Below are 23,192 nucleotides of genomic sequence, written 5' to 3'. Positions count from 1 at the left end.
GCTAAAGATACCTTTTAGTTGCATGACTCTAGGCAAGCCAGTTAAGCTTCTAGTTTCAATTTTATCATCTATAAATGAGGATTAATAATATTATCTCCTTCAGCTTATTGTTGTGAAAATCAAATAAAGGTGATATGTGGAAAGTACATTGAAAACTTAGTACTTAAAGTATAAATGTAAATTATATTCTTATTTCCATTATTATTATCATCATCATCTCCTGTACTGGAAAATTGGGAACCCATCCATTGAGATCATGATGACATATATGAAATCAAATAATCAAGTAGGCTATGACTAGGTACTAAAAATTAATTTTTGTTTGTTTATAATTTGCATTATTCCATAAATCTTTCCATATATATATATCCTTAATACTTGTTTTCTTCCTGAAGCCAAAGACTGTCCTGACTTTAATCTTTATTATCTGAGATCCTATCACAATGACTTGCACAAAGTAGATACAAAACAAATATTTCTGAAATTGAAGCAAATTCTTTATGGCAACATAACACAATATTATGTAGAGGTATCAAAATATTTTGTTTTACCAATCTCCAGGATTTGTTTTTAAATTTGGTACAAATATCTTTATTTTCTTCTTTTAATTATTTCTTCAGGACAAAATTCTAATAATGAGATTATTTTTGAATGGGTATGACTAGTTTGTTTTTACTCTTTTTAACTCATATTAATTAGATCAATTAACCTTGCCACCAGCAGTGCATAAGTGACTTGTTTCTCTGTTTCATGCTATCAGTGGTTTTAGTATTTTTATTTTTACTTTATTTTGTCAGTTTAATTAGTGTGACAAATACATGGTTTGGGATGTTTTGTTATGTTATGTTTTTGCAAATGAATTTCAAGATCAGATTTATAAGAAACTTCAAGGATCATAAAATTTGTGTTCTATCCAAATCATGAATTTCATCTACAACATCCGCAGGAAATGATCCAAAAGCCTCTTGAAGACCTCCAGTGTTAGGAAAATCACCACCCCACAAAGTAACCCCTGTCACTTTTTGGACCGCTCTACTGCATAGGAAATTGTTTTGTTTTTGCTTATATGAATTAGGAATTAGAAAATTTGATCTCGAGTGGACCTTAAAAGTCATCTAGTCCAGGGCTTTCATTTTACAAAGGAGCAAATGAGGACCAGAAGGGGAAACAATAAATAGCAACATGGAAATTAAAACCCAGTTCCTCTGGGTCTAGAGCCAGGATTCTTTTCCATTATACTAGACTACTTCTCAATGTTGAGTCAAAATCTATTCCTCTTCTACTTCCTCCTACTGATCTTAGTACTGCCTTCTAGGCTCAAGCCAAATACATATGATCTATCACATGACAAAACTTCAGATATTTTAAGACTGATCATATTCCTGTTATTTTTTAAAATTTAAACTTTTTTTCCAATTATCAAGCATTTACTTTTCCTACTCTCAGCCCCTCTCATCCACTAAGAAAGAAACAAAAAAGAAAGAAAGAAAGAAAGAAAGAAAGAAAGAAAGAAAGAAAGAAAGAAAGAAAGAAAGAAAGAAAGAAAGAAAGAAAAGAAATACAGAGCCATTGTATCATAGGAATGTATTCAAACAAAACAAATTCCTACACTGGCCACATCAAAAAAAGTGTTTCTCATTGGCTATATAGTCAATACAGACCATAATTTTAAACTACCAGACTGGGACAGTCTCTTTCTCTTTCCAGCTCTGTCTAGGGGGTGAAAGTTCTAATTACCCAAATCAATCTGAGAGGAATGTCCATCTTCCTCTTCTCCTTATTAGGTTTTGTGGCCCTAAGAAATGGGCTTGAGGTTCTGGTTTCTTTCATTTGTCCTTTTCCATTATAGGCACAGGAAGTATAGTCTCTAGGACTAGGAGATCTAGCTATGGTAACTATGTTATTCTCTGTGATTTCATGTCATATTAAAATATTATATATTCTATTATAATTATGTTACATATATTGTCTATATATTTTGGATATGAAATCTTTATACAAATTTTTCTTCCCATTTTTATGCTTCCCTTCTTATTTTTGGTGCATTGATTTAATTTTTACAGAAGCTTTTCAATTTCATGTAAAATCTAACGTTTCAGTTTTATCTTCTATAATTGTCTTTACACCTTATATGGCTGAGTACATTTCCTACACACAACTGTGAGATGTATATGATCTGCCTCTCTTCTAAATCTTTGTCAAATATAAATTACCTTTAATATTTAGGTCAAATATCCATTTATAATATATTTTGGAATATGGTGTAAGATATTGGCCTAAACTTAATTTCTGCCAGCCTGATTTCCTGTTTTCCTAGAAATTTTAATTAAATGGTAAATTCTTTCCCATGTAATTTATATTTTCCAGTTTATCAAATTATTATTGAAGTCATTGAAATCCATTATTCCTAATTCTCCTTTGTTTAGCCTGTTTCATTACACCCCCCCCACCTTTTTAAACAATAGTGGTAATTCATATTAACCTTCTAATTGATTAAAACTTACAGCCTATTTCTCCCTACACACTTCATTTTCCAGCCATGTATCTTTATTCCTGTACAAATGAAGCTGATTTTTTAACCCAGTGTAGCACTATGAAGAGTAGAGAAGCAATGTTATACACTATTAAGTATAATTGATTTATAGTCAGAAGACTTATGTTCAAATCCCCCCTCAGCCATTTACTACTTTTATGGCCTTGTATGGCCTCTGGGCTTAAGTTCCATCATGTGTAAAGTGAGCAAATCAGATTACATGGCTTCTAAGATTTTTTCCAACTCTAAATCTATGCTTCTATGACTTTACACATATCTCTGTCAAAATTCATCTTGTTAGCTTTATTTTCAGCCTGACCAGCTCTTTCTGATTTCTGGTTTCCCCTCCATTATGTTAATTGTGTTTTCAACCTTTATGTTCTCTGAAAAGCCTGATAAATATGTCATCTCAGTATTCATACAACTCAGTGATAAAAATTTTGAGTTAAAAAAACAAAGAATTGAATCCTGTAGCAATCCAATGGAGATAGATCTCACTCCAGATTTGTTACATCTGTATTGATGTTGTTCTTTCAGTCATGTCCAACTCTACACCACTCCACGGGCTTTGTCCAGGAGGTTTTTTTGGGAAAAATACTGTAATGGTTTGCCATTTTTTTTCTGAAGTATGTCACCATTTTACAGATGAGGAACTGGGGCAAATATGGGTTAAGTGACTTTTCCAGCTTCACACAGCTAGTAAGGGTCTGAGGCTGGATTTGAACTCAGATCTTCCTGACTCTAGGCCAGTACCCTTTCCATTGCACCACATAACTGCACGTCATTTTAGTTAGTGAACATTTATTATTTATTAATTTCTATTAAGCAAGCATGTGCAAGATACTATGCTAGATGTTGGGAATCCAAAAACAAAAACACAATGAACAAAAAAACAAACAAATATACTACTCCTTGCTCTCAAGGAATTTATACATTCTTGGGTGACGTTCATCCATTTAATCACTAGGTGACATTGTGCTGTATGCAGCAAGCAGTTCTGAAACATTGTAGAACCTCCTCAATTAGATATATAATCATTCAAATAGGTTGGTCTAGTTATCCATATATGAAAACCCAAGTGAATGAATAATAATCATTCTTAGGATTTCTAGATAAACAGAAACATAAAAGGATATAAGTTCAGCTGTCTTATATATCCTAAATGTAAGATACACAAAGGGTTAAATAAGGACCAAGAACCAAAAGGAAAAAAACAAAAACAAAACACAAAATAGAAAGCACCTTCATCTATCCCAGCACTGCACAAAAACACAGCCAGAAGTCTTAGACATTCAGAAAGAGATCCCACAAGGGAAGGCAGTATGAGTAAAGGTTAATTGACCAAAAACCTGCCAGATCCTTGACTTGGAATACTTGGGGGTTGAGAAAAAAGGAGTCTTCAGTACTTCAGTGGGGCAGGACTCTAGAAATACTCTGACCAGGAAACTCCAAGGAGGTCTGAATATTGTATAACACTGACTCAGGACAATAAGAGTGTGCAGGAAGATGAACTGCTTACTTTATGTCTCATGTGATATAATATATAATGATCTTGTAAGGCCATTAAACAAAATTATTGCTTTTGTTCCTTAAATTGTCAATTGAATGAGAAGAAGGAAAAGGATGCCCTTTCTACTATGATCAGCCTAATTCCTTAAGCACTCTCTGGTATAGTCTGGTCAGACTAGGCCCCTTCTTCTAGCAGTCAAAAAGCAGATAGGTATAGACCAGATAAACACCTAAGTACATAAGTCCAGCCCCTGGAAAGTAGTTCTAGAAACCCTTATATTCATAATTACTTAGCTTACTCCATCCCTGGAGTCAGGAGGACCTAATTTCAAATCTGGCCTCAGACACAACACTTACTAGCTGTGTGACCCTGGGCAAGTCACTTAACCCCAATTGCCTCACCAATATAATATATATATATATGGTTTCAGGACAGCTAGATGGATCTGGCCTCAGACCCTTGAAACTAGCTGTGTGACCCTGGACAAGTCACTTAACCCTCATTGCCCCACACAAAAAAATGTTTCTGTTTGTTTTAGATTGGAGCATTTGGCAGGAGGTGGAAGGTGGGGCGGGGTTTGGCTCCCTTTTCCTTTCTGGGTTTAAAACAGTGGTAATCAAAAAATGTTGGAATTACTTGGAAAGAGTTTATAGTTCTGTATAAGGCTGTTTTTCACCCCCTACGAATACCAAGTACATGACCATTGCCCTCAGAGGAGAAGCAAAAAGTATGGTGGATAATCAACCCCAATTACTACTTATATCATTGTAGGCATTATGTGCCATACACTGTGTTAAGAGTTGGGAATACAAAGAGATGTATGCACATACCATTCTCTTATTAAGTAAGACCCACTGACTCCCTGTTACTTTCAGAATGCCACCATTCTGCTACAAGCCCACATCACCTCACGCCTGAACTACTGCAATAGCCTACTGATGAGTATGCTTGTCTAGAGCCTCTCCTCACTCCTATCTATCCTCCATTCAGTCCCCATTGTGATTTCCCTAAAGCACATTTCTGACCATGTCATTCCCCTCCTCAATAAACTCCAATGGCACCCTATCTCCTTAATGATCAAATACAAAATCCTTTGTTTGGCATCCAAAGCCCTTTATGACCTAAACCCCTCCTACCTTCCAGTCTTCTTACACCTTACTCTCTGATATATATATATAATTCAATCCAGTGACACTAGCCTCCTGGCTGTTGCACAAACGTGATAATGTCCTAGCTCTGGGTATTTTCGCTGGGTGTCCCAGATGCCTGCAATGTTCTTCTCCCTCCATTCCGTCTACTGACCTCCCTGGACTTCTTTAAATCCCCAATAAAATAGTTTCTTTTACTCTAAGCTTTCCTGAACCTCTCTTAATTCTAGTGCCTTCTGTCTGTTAATCATTTTCTATTTATATAGCTTTATAGTTTATATAGCTTACTTTGTAGAGATGTGTTTACATGTTGTCTTCTCTATTTGATTGTAAGCTACTTGAGGACAGAGACTTTTTTGACTATTTTTGTGTAACCAGAGCTTAGCCCAGTACTTGAAAGCTAGTAGGTGCTTAATAAATGTTTATTGATTGATTGTTGAGATGAGGGGAAAGGGAGAATAGGGAGCCCTGAGCAAATGGTCTCAACTATTTTTTTCCTGTAAAATATAAATAAAGTTTTGGGGAGCTATGGAAAATATGAGGAGGAATAAAAAGGTTTGGAAAAGTCCTTTTTTGAGACTGGGGCAATGAGTTGATAAGGAAAATACAGTTTGACTGCCTAATAGTAGTAAGGGTCCAGTTAGGGTTGTGTAACATAAATTTATAGTTGCTCTGCACACTAAGCAAGCATTTATTAAGTTCTTGCTGTATGCCATATACTATACTAGACATTATCTAAACTTCTCTACCATGTCCCCTTGCAACTACATTTATTATGAATTTCAGCTTCCTTTTGTGTGTGATCTTCCTCCATTAGAATTCAATCTCTTTGTGGGCAAGGATTGTCTTTCTGCTTACATTTATATTTCCACTGTTTAGTACAGTGCTTAACCCATAGGATGTACTTTGTAAAATCTGGTTAACTTAGCTTGTTGATGTTAAGAAAAACAAATTCACATGTTTTAAGCTTGTTTTAGGTTGAGCTACTTCTACCTTTTATCATTTACAAACAATGGAATGAAGACAAACTTAACTCACTTCTCAAAACACTATCTGGCTTTTAGTTTCACATATCATTTAATAATTAGTTTTCCACTAGCTGTTAAACATAAGTAAACACATGGATGGATGGATAGAGTTCATCCTTCAATACCTGACTACATTTTGGGGCTCACTTCTGTCTTTCAGTGAATTTGATAGGAGTGAACATGTTCTCTTCAGGGTCTTTTTTGTCTGTATATTTATCCTTGAGACACATCACAATATAGGAGAAATATCAATGGGATTCAAATCCTGACTCTCCTTACTCCTTGTGTATTATTGGTCATGGCATTTCTCAAGATTCACTTTTCTCAGCTACAGAGTGAGGGAGCTGGACTATGTGATCTTTAATGTTCCTTGCAAATAGAAAACTATCAAATCTCCATTAAATCTCTAGTGTCATTATCTTATTTTGGAGGGTTACAAAATTTTAAAGTGTAAGAATCATAATGGTCACTTTTATGCTGACTTAACTAATAGTCTTATATTTTGCTGTGTGTGAAGTTAAAGGTGTCATTGAAGATCATTAATGTAAGTGCATACTGAATGCAAAAAAATTACTGAAGTTATATCTAATCATGGCATATCTAAATTACTTGGTTACAGTGATTTTTCTATAGAAGTTTGTGTCATCTTTCTAGGTAACTCAAGGTCAGATTTTTCCAATCTTTATATGCATATTTAGTCACAAGAACTAAGCTTATTCTGCTCTGGATTTTAAGCAATGAAATTTCTTTTGTCTTAAAAATACTTTTAAAATAAATTGAATTCATAAATTAAATATGAATAGAATAATTGAAAACATGTTAGAAGATGGAACATTCATTTTCATTGCTTCCTGATTTTCTTGAAAAAATTATCAAAATAAATGTAGTATTTAATAAAGTATTTTATATACAGACATTGAATATATAATTATAATTTATATTTACACAGCATGTACTATCTTTGTAATGCCTTCCTATGAAATGTCTCATATATGCTTTTGTTGTTCTTATATGAAACAGTCATCTCAGCACCATAACTAAGGATTTGGGCATCTGAGACAAGCTTCACAAAAACTCACTCAAGGCAAGCAACAGAAAATATATCTTCAAATAAACTTTAAAAAATTATGATGGGGGAAGACTTAGAGAGGCTCTGGAACCCATAGCTCCAAATTCAGAGACCATAGGATACCTGAAGCCACTGTTGGGAAGGATATAGAGTTAAGGTAGCCAACTACCTGGTAGTTTTTTTCTGTTTTAACTAAAATTATTCTTGATAAGAAGACAAAAAAATCTATTTGTTTCAACAATCTCAAAGGAATATAAATGTCATCAAATACCTTTTAAATTGTGTGTCAGAGACTTGATTACCTTGTCCTAACTATGTTTCTATAGCCCAGGAATGTCCTGTGAACTTCAGTAGTACTATCAAGTGATTACCAATTCTACTTGAGATATTAATTTCATAATAAGGTCATAGAATATACCAGGGATGTGGCTAAGCATTAGGAAAGGCCAAGGGAGTCTCTATAAGGCTAGTGGAACTGCATATGAATTTCACCAATTGCTACAGATTCCATAATTGAATTAGACTACAATTTACTCCTCCAAACTTTGCCACTGCAGTTACAATTCACTCAGTACCTACACTGGACTGAGAAATGTAGTAAATTTCTGGAAATCTCATAATGCATCTCTTTGATTTCCTCTCCCATCTCTAGACCTTAGGTTCTAAAAGAGTTCCTTTGACTCTGGACCGAATTAGTACTCCCATAGTGCACAACAGAACAATAATCTCCTGGTAGGATTGTTATAAAACAATGGAAATGATTCATACAGTCTTAGAAACAGAAGGAACGTTACAGGTCATCCAGTTGGACACTTTAATTTTCCATATGTGGAAAGCAAATACAACAGGGTTCAACCTATATACCCAATTTCTACCCTATAATTTTAGCATCCCAGTTTAAAGAAAAATATTTTTCCCTTTCTTTAAAAAAAAAACTATTGAGAATATTAGTTAATACTGATAAAGTGCTTTGAAGATTGATGCCTCTAGTAAAACAACAAGCATTTTTTTTTTTTGACCTGCTACTTGCATGTGGGGAGAAGACACTGCCAGAAGACTTTTGATAAGTCTAGGAGATAATGTTGTCTGCCATGCTAAGCCACTGTAAGAGCAAGAAGTAATTGGAGACAGCTGCAGAGAAATATGCTTTAAGGAAAGTAAAGAAAATTAAGATTACTTTTCTAACTCGAGAATTTTAACAAGTGAGCCAAGAAACTAGGTGAGCCCCCCTACAGTAGACCTTATTGATTATCAGACAGGTTTTGACTGCACCGCATCAAGGATATGGGTGGTGATTCTGGAGGCAAATTTCCTGGCTCAGCTAAGCAGATTACCTCCAAAGCTGCTGGAAAAACAACAGCTGGGAGTCTTAATGGCAAAAGAGATGACAAGCAAATCTAGAATCTGCAAAAATGATATCTGGCCGAGTTGCTTCCATTCTTCCTATTTCACACTTGGTAATAAAGTTTCTGTCCAATTAGCAGTTGTTGGTAAGGAGAGTTACTGTGGCTAGAAGAGCAAGCTCTCAGTGGGAGCTGGAAGCCAGCAAGCCTTGTGCACCTCTCTCTGTCTGCAGCAGGGGCCTCCTAATCCTTCTTTTACCGGAAATGTGATATTTCAGTGCCCAGAAGAGCAGACCTTAACTGCTTGAGTAACACAGCTTGACTTCACAGAAAAAAGAAGAAAAAAACAGTTGATTAAACGCCTTTGCCTCCTTACAACTTGATTGATATAGTACTTTCTCATTGATCTTTCTTCCTCTTATATCTCCTGTCTCCAATACATACGTGATGTCCATAGACAACTGATTATTGTCCCTAAAATATTGGAGCAGTGAATAGGGTATTAAACCTAGAGTGAGGAAGACCTAAATTCAAATCAACCTCAGACACACTTAGTAGAAATATGAACCAGGATAAGTCACTTAGCTTTTGTTTGTCTCAGTTTTTCATCTGTAAAAAGGGAATAATAATAGTATCCAACTCCCCAAGCTGTTTTGAGGATAAAATGAGATAATTGTAAAGTGCTTCATAAGCCTTAAAGCACTATTCTTATTCTTACTTTCCCTTTGATCAAATTTTAGAATTGTTCCTGGTTTCCTTGAGGATAAACTCCAAACTCCTTAACCAAGCATTTAAGACACTTTGTAATCTGGCCCCCATTTTTTTTCCCAAACTTACATTCAATAAATCTCCATAGAGTAATAGAATCCCTGAGGAGGAATATGGTGCAGAAACCATTTAGTCCATCTGCTTACTTGAACAGTAATATATGCTAAAAAACATACCTAATAAGGTATCATCTAGTTTTCGCTTCCTGACTTTGAATGAGGCGGGGCCCACTATAATTAGAGGCAACCCATTCTGCTCCCCTAAAGTCGAAATATTGTTGTTATTGAGCTAAATCAGTCATGTGAACTCTTTGTGTACCCATTTTGAATTTTCTTGGCAAAGATACTAGAGTGGTTTGCCATTTCCTTCTCCAGTTCATCTTACAGATGACGAACTGAGGCAAACAAGGTTAAGCCTTTTGCCCAGGGTCACACAGCTGGTAAGTGTCTAAGGACAGATTTGAACTCACAAAGATGAGTTTTCTTGACTTCAGGGCCAGCTGTCTATGCACTGTGCCAGATCTAAATCTGCCTTTGTGTAATCCCCTCCATCCTAATTCTTCACTTTGGGGCCAAGTAGACACATATGTACTGTTAGCTATTATTTTTAATGAACCTTCCAATCAATCATTCAATTAGTCAGTCAATAGACATTTACTCTGTGCCAGGAACTATGCTAAGCAATGGGAAAACATACACACACACAAGACAAAAATACTATTTCTCAAGGAGCTTACATTGTTATGGGGAGACATATTAATAAAAACTATGTCCATGCAAGATACATATAGAGTAGAGGGGAAATAATCTCAGAGTCAAAGTACTATGTATGGAGGGGAGTAAGGATGGCTTCCTACAAAAGGAGGGATTTTAGCTGAGTTTTGAAGGAAGCCAGGGGCTAATTGAAAGGAAGAGTTAAAGGGGAAGAGCATTATGATCATGACAGTCAGCCATTGCAAAGGCAAGGAACTGGAAGCTGGAGAGTCATATGCCAAAAAATGTAAGTAGCCCAGTGAAACTGGATCATTGCGTGCATGAAGGTTAGCAGACACTAAGAATATTGGAAAGGTAGAAAGAGACCCAAATAAAGGGAATATTTTATTTTGGAGGATAATATGGAGCCACTGGAGTTTATTGAACAGGGTAGAGTTAGGGTTTAAAAACTGACATGATGAACTGGTTTGGGGAAAATTCTTTTGGCAGCTGAGTGGAGGATTGACTAGAATGGGGAGAGATTTGAGGCAGGAGAGTTATTATAAGGCTATTTAAATAGTCAAGGTGACTGCTGATGAAGCCTTGCCTATGCTAATATTGTGACTATATTCATGGCAGGAAGGGGATAGCTCCAAGAGATGTTAGAAATATAGGAATGACAAGATTTAACAACAAATTAGATAAGTGGGATGGTATAATTGAGGAGATGAGGACAACAGCATGGCTGGTTGCTTGCTTTGGTAAATAGGATAATAGTGGTACCCTGGGCATTAAGGAATGTTTTTAAGAAGGGAGGATTGGTGGTGGGGTGGAGGATAATGAATTTTGTTGTGGAGTTATTAAAGTCATAATGCTTGTGGTTAATGAGTCAACAAAAATTAATTTATTAAGCATTTACTATTTGCAAGGTACTGTATCAGGCCCTGGGGCTCAGACCTAAAATTTACTAAGATAACTTGGATATTGCAGTGAAGAACTGTTGTTTGTCCTCCATTCTGGAAGAGGACCATGTCATTGGGGTGATGTCATGACTTGCAGTGAATTGGATTTAAGTGAGGGAGGGCTGTGCAAAGTCACCAACCTCACTCTCTCCTCCAGAGCCATCTGAGTCCAGTGGCAAGATATATAAATATATAAGGACAACTGGAGATGGTCCTCGATGTTTAAGGCAAATGGGGTTAAGTGACTTGACCAGGGTCACACAGCTAGTAAGGGTCTGAGGTGTGATTTGAATCTTAGGGCCTCCTGATTTCAGAGACTGTGCTCTAACCACTGTGCACCTAGCTGCCCACACTGTGGAGCAAGGAATAAAGAGAAAAGAGATGTGAAACAGGGAGAACAATCTGTAGGTTATTGTAGGTTTGAGGCAATAAGGAACTGAACCAGAGTGGGGGAAGTCCTAGAAGAAGGAAGGGAGAATATGTAAGATATTTGGTGAAGATAAAATGGAGAGGCTTTGGCAACAGATTGGATATGAGCGATGAGAGAGTGAGGTATCAAGGATGACTCCTAGCTCATGAGCCTGGGGGATTGTTTGAAATATGCTTTCTATACCTGAGCCTTTTTTCATATACTATTTACCGCTCTTTGACAAGGGCAATCCCAGCCATTCTTGAAGATCCAGGTCAGGTCCAATTTCCTATATGAAGTCTTTCCATACCATTCTAATCACACATTGATTTCTCACCTTGTATATTTACACTTGAAAGTCATGTATTTATTTGTGACATCTCTTGTATTACTATTTGATCTTTCCCTCTGTGTTTTATCTTTTTAATCAAATGATCAATTCCTTATAGTACAGTACAATATAATACTATTATGGTGTTTAAAGAACTTTAAAGTTTCAGGAACGAGGGTGGGAGGACAGGATTTTGAGTAGCAGCTGATTGAGATCCAAGGCCCAGGGTATTAGAACCTAACCTTGATAACTGCAACTAGAATAGTCCAACTTCATCATTTTAGAAAGCATGAATAAGAATCCTCCCTTCTCGCCAAAATCATTATTGCTTTCAGTAAGTCACTAAGCAATAACACTTGAAACGTCACTAAGATTTTTGGGACATCCTGCCCATTACCATAGTTCCACACATAAATATACCAAGGTTTTGGTTGTTGTTGTTATTATTCCTGAGGTGTCTACTGTTTCATTTTTTCAGAGGGAAAGGAGAGTTGATGCTCTGTTCATATCTCCTCTAAGTCAATCCCAACCTTGAAAATCCATAAGGGGGTTGGAGGCAGTAAGGCACAATGACAATATATTCCCTAAATGATTATTGTATACAGAACCCTGTATACTTCCCATGGTATCTTTTATAGAATCAGACACATATTAAGTACTGCATATATATTTGCAGAGTGAAGGAGGCTGCAATTAAAACTGTCATATTTTTCAATGAAATGGGCATAAATATGCCAGACAAAAATCCCTACATTCTGTGTGTGTGTGTGTGAGTGTGTGTGTTTCTCCTCTCTGTAGTTCTTTATGATTCAGGTAGCTGCCACTTATTGCAAGTAGTACTTACTTATGGAACACGCACTAGCAATTTAAGTATTCCTTCAACACAGCTAATTTCTCATACATTATTAGAGGTGGAAAAGGCCCTAGAGGTCATTTTGCCAACCCTTTTCCTTTTTCAAACATGGAAGGCTTATATTATATATTAAGTTAGCAATGACATTGTGACTAGAGCCACTTATTAAAAGTAACTTATTTAAACTAATCAATAAAACTAGTCAATTGCATGTCATAAGGAGAAAATAAAATAAAAAATAGAGGCCAAAAATATTTAAAAGAAATATAAATGTCAGAGTATTATAAAGTACCTTCTACCACTACATCAACTGTTGTATTATTGCTTTATAGCTGAGCTTTCGAAGACCTCCCAATCTAGTTGCAGTTTTTTGTTTTTTTTAATGAGGCAATTGGGGTTAAGTGACTTGCCCAGGGTCACACACCTAGTAAGTATTAAGTGTCTGAGGCCGGATTTGAACCCAGGTACTTCTGACTCCAGGGCCGGTGCTCTATCCACTGCGCCACCTAGCTGCCCCAGTTGCAGTTTTAACCTGTCTTTTTCTACTTAGTGTCAGAAGCCTTTGGAGCTGCACTCACATAGGGACTCTAATTTCAAACAATTTCAGTGTTCACTGGTAACATTGCTCTTCAAAAGCCTCAGGATGCCTTGGTGTCCCAGAATTTTACCTATATCCAATCAGAAAGGTGAGAAAGTTAGCAAGCCAGCTTTTGCAGTTTTAATTAGATACTTACCCTAACATGTTTCCAGGATATACATTTTTTTTTTTTTAGTGAGGCAATTGGGGTTAAGTGACTTGCCCAGGGTCACACAGCTAGTAAGTGTTAAGTGTCTGAAGCCAGATTTGAACTCAGGTACTCCTGACTCCAGGGCCAGTGCTCTATCCACTGTGCCACTTAGCCGCCCCCAGGATATACATTTTGATTTCAAATCTAATATAAAAAAGAGAAAATTGACTTTGTCCATATTTAATTCAATTAGAATTAATAAACATTTATTAAATATAATGTGCCAGTCATTTTGAGAAGTACCAGGTATACAAAGATCAAAATGAAAACAACCCATACCGTTATTCTTTTTTCTGCCTTTGTCTCCTTTTCCACCTGGCTTACTCTTATTAAAACCCCTAATGAAGGAAGATTGAATAAGTCTAACATTCAGACTATTTTTTATTTCTTCCTTGATCAGGAAGGAGAAACTTATACTGGTCCTGTGATTGCTATGTGTCTTTTAGACAAAGAGAACATGCTTAATTTGTTATTGTATATCTTGCTTCAGTCAGCCTTATTGCTTTAACATTTTTTTCAGCTGGGATATTGTTGGAGTCAGAATTTTTTAATAGGACCAAACCTCTTTATTTTTATTATCACTTTAAATACAAGCAGACTATATAAAATATAATTGTTTTATAGTATTTTAATACACAAAACAGGTCCCAGACAAATGTTACTATAGTTTTACTCCCCTCATTTTACATGCCTATTGTGCATAATATTCAGTGACTAATTTTTAGCATAAAAAATTCTGTTAAAGCAACTTAAACTTTCCCGAAAATATGCAGTTTGGATGGTGTGGATACTAACTCATAATAACAGAGATTACATGCAAAACCTTTAAAATTTACTAGACATTCTTCCAGTATAATTTTCACTAATATTATAGTTATCATGTATATTATTTTTTCCTTTCTGCTTTCTTAATGATGAAAGGGTTTACATAAGTATTCTCAAGTTTCTCTGAATTCCTTATGCCCATCATTCTAAGTGCATATAGTTACATTTTATTATTATTCATATACCATGACTTGTTTAGTCATTCCTGAACTAATGAATACCCACTTTGGACTTTTGAACACCCACTGATGTAAAACATTTGGATTGTAAACATGGGGGCTGGGAGGATGGAGGTACTATTGATAGTTTTTGTTTGTTTGGGGTTTTGTTGTGGTGGTAATGTTTGTGGTTGTTTGATATATATATATTTCTATCATAAAAATGTTTCTGTGAATACTTTGGAATATGTCCTCATATATTTTTTTCATATCCTATTCCATACATTTTAGAAACACTATCTGAAGCATTTCTCTTAATATGTCAAGTTGCTCTATACAGAGGGAATAGTAACTGAAAGATACTGGATTTGTTTGTTTTTGAAACTAACTTTTACTTTTTTTTTCATTGCTGTTGTTAGTTGGTCTAATATTTTAATGAATGATGTTTATTGTGCCTGTGCCCCAAGGCTTTTAGAAAACAAAGGACATAATTGAAAGATTCAATAAATAAATAACTAGTCTATGAAAATACTCTGAAATTGAGCAGCCACCTTAATAGCAAGTATCTATTACAGCAAATTATATTTCTGCATTTATAGTCTTCATTTGATGAGGGTCATATGTGTAAGGGGACACAGAAGTCACATTATCCCTTTGCAAAGTGAATGACATTTTTGAAAGTCCTGCTGTAGACATAATGCCACAAGATGAGAAGGCCTTTAGCTGGAAGAAATCATAGGAACCATCTCATTAAGGAAAAAAAAAAGAAATTTAGCCAATGAAGTTGTGGCTCATATTTTTGAAGGTGTTTCCTGACCCCAGGATATACAACAGGTGATTATTTTGCTTCAAAACTAGTACAATAACCTCGCATTTATTTTTGTTATTTTTTCACATTTATTTTTTATTTTATTTATTTATTTGTTTGTTTGTTTGTTTGTTTATTTTTGCGGGGCAATGAGGGCCAAGTGACTTGTCCAGGATTACACAGCTAATAAGTGTCGAGTGTCTGAGGCCAGACTTGAACTCAGGTTCTCCTGAGTCCAGGGCTGATGCTTTATGCACTGCGCCACCTAGCTGCCCAATAACCTCTCAATTGAAACACAGTCAACAAGACAGATATTTTAAAAGTTTTTAGAATGAACATTTTCAGAGATGGTGGATGTATTTGAAAGAATCATATTCCTTTTCTATGTGAATCAAGGATAACTATTACTTGTAGACATTTATGATTTAAAAACAAAAAAAATAAATAAAATATAATTTAAAAAAGAACATTTGTGGGTTTATTTTATATATAATATATATATATATATATATACTATACATATGGCTATTGAAATGATTTCTGATATTATGAGTTGTCAGTTTCATTATTATCATGTAAAACATTTGTCTTCAGTTTTTCTTTTTAAGGAAGCAGATTTGTGGATTACTAACAATTGTTTTCAATCTGTCTTATTTTACTTTTAAGATGCCAACAATGACTTCAGATGATTGTTATCTGACTTAAATAGCATTTATTCATGCTTTGTGCTAAACTCTGGGGATACAAAGAAAAGCAAAAAAAAAAAAAAAGCCTGGCTTTCAAAGAGGTCACAGTATATTTGAGGGGAGACAACATGTAAACTAGATACAAACTATATACTAAATAAGGGAAAATCATAAGGAAGGTGCTAAGATTAGGACTGGAAGAGGCTTCTTATAGAAGGCAGGACTTTTGCTGAGACTTGAAGGAAGCCAGGAGGAGGAGATGAATTTGAATTCCAGGAATGGGGCAAACCAAGTGAAATTGTAGTCAGGAGATGGAGTGTTGTGTGAAAGGAAAGCCAGTTTTACTGGATGGCAGATTATTTTGAAGAGGGTGAGGGAGAGGTATAGCATGTAAAGAGACTAGAAAGGGAAGAAAGGGATCAGATCATAGAGGGCTCTAAAAGCCTAATAAGTGATTTTATATTTGATCCTGGAACTATTGGAATTGATTGAATAGGGGATTGACATGATCAGGTTTGTGCTTTAGGAAGACCAATTTGACAGCTTAATGGAAGGTGGACTAGAGTGGAGGAAACACTTGAAACATAGAGACTAACCACAAGTTATTTAAATATTCCAACTGTGAGGTGATAAGGAATTTCATTAGAGTGGTATCATTATTAAAGGATAGAGAGGGCATATATGACAGGTGTTGAGAAGGTAATATTGATAGGACATGGCAACTGATTGGATATGGATGGGGAGAGGAAGGGAGAAAGAATGATAAGTTGAGCAAGACACCTAAGTTATGAGTCTGAGGGATGGGGATGGGAGCTATGATGATACTTTTTGACAGTAATAGGGAAGTAAGGAAAGAGAATTTGGGGGGTAAGTTAATGAGTTTAGATTTGGACATATAGAATTTAAGATTTCTATGAGACACTGGGTTCCAGATGTCTAATAAATAGTTGGGGATTCAAGACTAGAGGTCAGCAGAAGAGGTTAGGGCTAGATGAATACATTTGAGAATCATCTGCAAAGGAGGGAAGGAAGGAAGAAAGGTAGGGAGGAAGCAAACATTTTATTAAGTGCCTACTATGTGGTAGGCACTATGCTAAATACTTGATGGATATTTCATTTGTTCCTCACAATTCTGAGTTAAGTGCTATTACTTAGCCTCATTTTATAGATGAGCAAACTGAAGCAGACAGAAGATAAGTGTCCTGCCCAGGGTTAAACACCTAATACGTGTCTGAGGCCAGATTTGATGCCAGGTCTTCCTTGCTCCAGGCCCAGAACTCTATGCACCTGTCCATAGCTTGGTGAAGTGGTTTACTAAGGGGTCAAGATGGGAAAAGGGTGAAAGTGTAACTACTGTGGGTGTGATGGCCTGTGAAAGAAATGAGGGGTAGGGGGGATTAGAGATATGTGAGTGCAAAGACAGGGTGTTAAGGTTGCAAAGCCAAGGGAGAGGTAGCATGACAAAAGATTGTGATAAGATAAAGGCTTTCTAGAGTTCATGAACATGGATTATGGAAAAAAAAACAAAACAAAACGTATGTGACCAGTGCTGCATCTAACTGTATTGAGGTGTAGAGGTAGTAGAAAATGTGAAATGAGCAAATTGAGAAACTGGGAGGTTAGGATGCTTGAGGGAGCATGAATATGTACAGTATATTTAATTCTTCTAGTAAGAGCATAAGAGTTCAGGAGGAAAGACTGTGAGCTAGGCAGTGAACTCATTATAGAAAGAAGGGGAGCATCCTGAAAGTCAATAGGCAACAGGTACCAGGCAAAGCTGTCACTTTGAAATTTAGGTGGATGGAAAAAGGTGTGTCTATACAGAAGTTTTAAAAAAATCAAAAGGCGATACTTTGAATTGTATACTAAGTAGGAATAAATATTGTGAAAAGATGGTTATAAAAAATAGTGCAATCATACTCCATTAAAATAAGTTAAGTGAGGGCAGCTAGATGGTGCAGTGGATAAAGTATCAGTCCTGGATTCCAGAAGAACTAAGTTCAAATTCGGCCTCAGACACTTGACACTTACTAGCTATGTGACCCTGGGCAAATCACTTAACCCTCATTACACTGGCAAAACCAAACCAAAACAAAAAATAAAATAGGTAATGTGTCAGGGAAAAGGGAGGTCTCATACTCTGCACTAGTAAAACTACATATGGAGTTCGGTTATAGGTGACACATTTTAGGCAGGACAGTAAAGAAGCTAGTCAGTATCCATAGAAGGGCAACCAAAATGATAAAGGTTCTCAAGGTCACATCATATGAGGATAAATTGAAACATTTGAGGAAATTTATCCTGAAGAAATGAACACCTATATGTGTGAGTGTGTGTGTGTGTGTGTATCACATAATGCTTTCTGCTTTTCAGGCATTTTTATAATCTCCATAATGTCCAAGTTTCACACACATACATACACATATATCTTTTGTATCTTCCCCTCTTTTATATAATTTGTAAACCAGATCTTCAATACTTATTCTCAGTATTGTGTTGCTGCTAGCATGGATGCCTGCTATAAAAACTCAGACTAATCCATAACTTTTCCTTTTGTATTCTTTGGGTTGAAGAATAGTGACTTCATTTTTCTTGATAGTGGTAAGAGTTTTTTTAAATACATTTGTATATTGTATATATATATTTTTTTCTGTTGCTTGCTGTCTTCCATTTTCATTCTTAAATTCCTGCAAGATGATTTTGATTAGTTAGGCTTGCCTCCACTCTTTCTTTAATGTGTTTTTCCTTTCCATTGCTTCTCTTATACGAAGTCACTCTGCTCATAAAGATGTGGACTGACTCTCTCACTCGCCCTGCCCCCATAACACAGTACCAGGAACATAATAGTCACTTTGTAAATTACAGTTGATTCATTGGCTTCCATACCATTATAAAATCATTCTCTGTCTGTTAAAATCAATTGCATTTCCTACAACGTTATTTGGTGCTTGCCATGTTCATCACCTCATATTATTTTTTACCAAAGAAAATATTCATAATATAGAATCACACAGCTTTTGTGTTGTCTATGATTCTTTGGCTTTTCTTTTTCCCTATTGCTGATCCAAATTTTCTAGCATACTTATTTTTGCCATCTGTAACCATTCCCCACTCTTAACATTAAAATCACCATGCATCAGTTTAATGTAAAAGTCCATTTCATGTTCCTTATTCTCTCCTGGTATGGCCTTCTAGAACCCAAGGTAACCTCCATACTATGATGAGACACCGCAGTAGGGATTTGAAGAGAGATTTGTAGCATAGACATAGTACATTTTTTTCATATAAGTATACAAATGCTGTCCAATATTCTATGGGACAGTTAGTTGTCACAGGGGATAAAGTACTGGGCCCATATTCAGGAAGACCCAAATTCAAATTTGGCCTCCAACACTAATTAGCTGTGTGACACTGATTAAGTCAATTACCCTCTTTGTCTCAGTTTTCTCATCTGTCTAATGGAGATCATAATAGCATCTACCTCCCAGGGTTACTGTGAGAATCAAATGAAATAGTATTTGTAAAGTACTTCGCATAGTGCCTGTCCATAGTAGGTCCTTTAAAATATTAGTTATTATTATCATGAATAATTATAGAAAGAGCCATGGAAATCTATGAACAAAGGAAAATGCTAAATTACCTTTTGTCCTCTGCAGCCTCTTAATATATATATATATATACATATATATATATACACATATATACATATATATACTTATATATATATATATATATATATGTTTGCTGAGTGGATTTACAGAAATGCTGATGATGAGCGCAGCAGAGTGAGCTCATTGCTTGTTTTCATCATCTTCAGGGATTTTCATAAATTTCTCACCTACTCTCACTTGCAAGCAATGACACAATTTTGTAAGGTGCTTTTAAAAATTATGTAATCTCCTTACCCACAATCATTTCTCTGTCTAATTTATCTCCCATTAGCATCTATTTCTCAGCATTCCTACTGTGACCATACTAATTCAGAGCCCACAGAACCTCTTCCTGGGATTAATAATAATACCCTCAGGGCAGCTAGGTGGCCCAGTGGATAGAGCACTGGCCCTGGAGTCAGGAGTACCTGAGTTCAAATCCAGCCTCAGACACTTAACACTTACTAACTGTGTGACCCTGGGCAAGTCACTTAACCCCAATTGCCTCACTAAAAAAAATTAAAAATTGATTAAATAAATAAATAAAATAATAATAATAATAATACCCTCCCAAGTTTTTTCCTGTCAAATTCAGTCACCAGAATACTTTTCTTAAGGTACAAGTTTTACTATGTCACTTCCCTGATTAAAAACCTTTAGTGACTTCACATTTCCTCTAAAATAAAATACCACCTCCTATCTATCTCCTAAATTTCATTATCTTCTTTCAAAAAAATTTTTTTTGCAGGGCAATGAGGGTTAAGTGACTTGCCTAGGGTCACACAGCTAGTTAGTGTCAAGTGTCTGATCCCAGATTTGAACTCAGGTCTTCCTGAATCGAGGGCTGATGCTTTATCCACTGGACCACCCAGTTTCTTCAGTATTCCTTCTCCTGCCTTTGAGGATTCACCAAAGCTTACCACATAACTTAAATGTACTCGCTCCTCAGCTCTGCCTTTCAGTGACTTCTTGCTATATACGCTACAACAATTTGTATATTCTTGAAGAGGATCCTAGCCCTTAATCATGAATCAGAATCATGAAGTAATCATTGCAAAAATGTGTCTTCCCTTTCACCAGTCCCCAAGCTTTGTATAGTCTAATCCTCCCTCTTCCCCCAGTGGTATTTCTTTTCTCTCAGACTCTCAGTGCTATATCTTCATTTTTTTAATTTTGCCAAAACTGGTCTTGGATCTTTAGTTTGCACTATTTTATGGTAGCTTTAAAATGGTAATTCATTTTAGTTATATCTGAATTTTAATAGGAACTGAGCTGTAGCCAAAGGCAAATTATTGTGATGGTGGACTTCCAGGTATCTATCTGGTGGGAGATAACTTGAGGGTGAGTTTCCCATGTTTTCTGTGTCATATATCAGTTTTGTTTTCCATTGTTCTGTTTCATAAATTGTCAGAAAAAAAAGAATAACCAAATATAGCTTCTCCATACATAGCTTACCTGATCCTTTAAAAAAAAAGCAAATATAGTTTGTACTAGAAGACTTTCCAAAATTGCCAAAGCTTCTGCTCCACTTGCACAATATTCCAGCTTCTACTATCAATATTAGATAAGGCATCAGCTTAAGGTATTCATGATACTGTTGAAGTCATGACCCAATTCTTAGGTTATCACTGATAATAGTACTCACTTAGATACCACCTAAGTTTTAAGATCCCTTTTCGAATTTAGACACCAGTAATCAAAGTACCCAGGGACTCCCAAAAAGTCTTTGGAGTCTATTAGAAACAGTCATCCATGTGGAATCAGAGCACGTAGGTTCAAATACTTATTTTGCTATTCATATTACTTTGGTCAAGTCATTTCACTTTTCTGTGTCAAAGTTTTTCATCTGTCCTATGAAGGAGTTGAATTAGTTCACATACCAGGTCCTTCCCAGCCCAGTACTTAAACATGAAAATATTCATTTGAAATATTACTGCTAATAAGAAATAATGAATAGGAAGAATTCAAAGAAGCATATGAACATTGATATGAACTAATACAAAGTGAAGTAAGAAGAACTGGAAAAAATCATATATACACATACTTTATTATGCACACACATACACAATGAAAATTCAAAGGACACACACTAGCATCAATAGAACTGACCTTTACTTTGTCTTTTTCTTCAATTTCTATTCATATAATTAAATATTTATTTTCTTACTTATCTGTGATTCAGTCACTAAATAGGGGATAATCTAATTAGTCAATAGAAAAGAGTATTCTACTCTCTAAATTTGTTTCTTTCATACTTATCTATCTATGTAACTTTCAAATTCAAAGCAAGAAAATTGATGAACACAAATATTATTGGAGGTGATAAGAAACAGGGCTTTTGTTATTTGTCCTTCATTCTTGAAGAGGACCATGACATCAGGGTGATATCACAAGTTATACTGAATTGGATTTAAGTGAGGGAAGACTGTGCAAAGTCACCAATAGCACTCTCTCCTCCAGAGCTATCTGGGTTCCATGGTAACATAACATCAGGACCACTGGAGATGGATGCAAATGGTTAAGGCAAATGGGGTTAAGTGACTTGCCCAGGGTCAGACAGCTAGTAAATGTCTGAGGTGAGATTTGAACTCATTTGCTCCTGACTCCAGGGTCAGTACTCTATACATTGCACTACACAGCTGCCGCAGGAAACAGAGCAAAAGATGTTTTGGAGCCAATTCCAAATCTCAACTCACAGCTGTCATTCATAGTTGTATAGGAAACATCTCTTTACCAGGAAGAGAAAAAGAAATTGTGTTTCAAGTTAGAGAACATAAACATTTCAGATCCCTGGATAGAGTCCAAGTACTTAAAGAATAACTTCTTATCCTCTATGTAGCTTTCAGTATAAGATTACAAATTATTAGAATGACCATACACTTATATTTTTTAAAATTTTGAATATGCACTGAACAGATGTCATGACATTTAAGGAGAATGATAATTATAAAAAATGACTGGCATGTTGTAGTTGAAAGAGAACTGGCTTTAGAGACATGAGACCTGGGTTAAAATACTTTATCTGCCACCAATTAACTATATGACCTTGGGCAATCATGTTACTTCTTCTTACTTCTTAATCTATGAAATTATATTTTTAAAAATATTCTAGCTACCTCACAGGAAAGTACTTTGCAATATACATAGATGTCTTTTTACTTTATCTTAGTTTTAAAAAGTCATTCAATTAAATGTATGTTAGGCACTGGGGAAAATATTTTTTTTAAATATATAAGAGGGCAGCTAGGTGGAGCAGTGGATAAAGCACTGACCCTGGATTCATGAGGACCTGAGTTCACATCTGGCCACAGACACTTGACACTTACTAACTGTGTGACCCTGGGCAAGTCACTTAACCCTCATTGCCCTGCAAAACAAACAAACAAACAAACAAACAAAAAACAAGAAACAAAAATACATAACAGTTCTTGCCCTCTGGGAGCTCATATCCTGTTGGGGAGTAAATAATATGTATATATAAAAATAAATACAGAATATATATAAAATTCCTGGGAGAGGTCACAGGTCTAATATTAATGAGGATGCCAGAGGACAGAAATGAAGGGCAGGTTAGAGTGGGATATGGATATGGCAGGAATGCTGTCCCTCTGAGATTTTGTCCAATTCATAT

The sequence above is a fragment of the Dromiciops gliroides genome, chromosome 1 (genome assembly GCF_019393635.1).
Source record: "Dromiciops gliroides isolate mDroGli1 chromosome 1, mDroGli1.pri, whole genome shotgun sequence".
NCBI classification, from domain to species: Eukaryota; Metazoa; Chordata; class Mammalia; order Microbiotheria; family Microbiotheriidae; genus Dromiciops; species Dromiciops gliroides.
The sequence above is the reverse complement of the archived record's forward strand: the minus strand, read 5'-3'. Positions refer to the sequence as shown.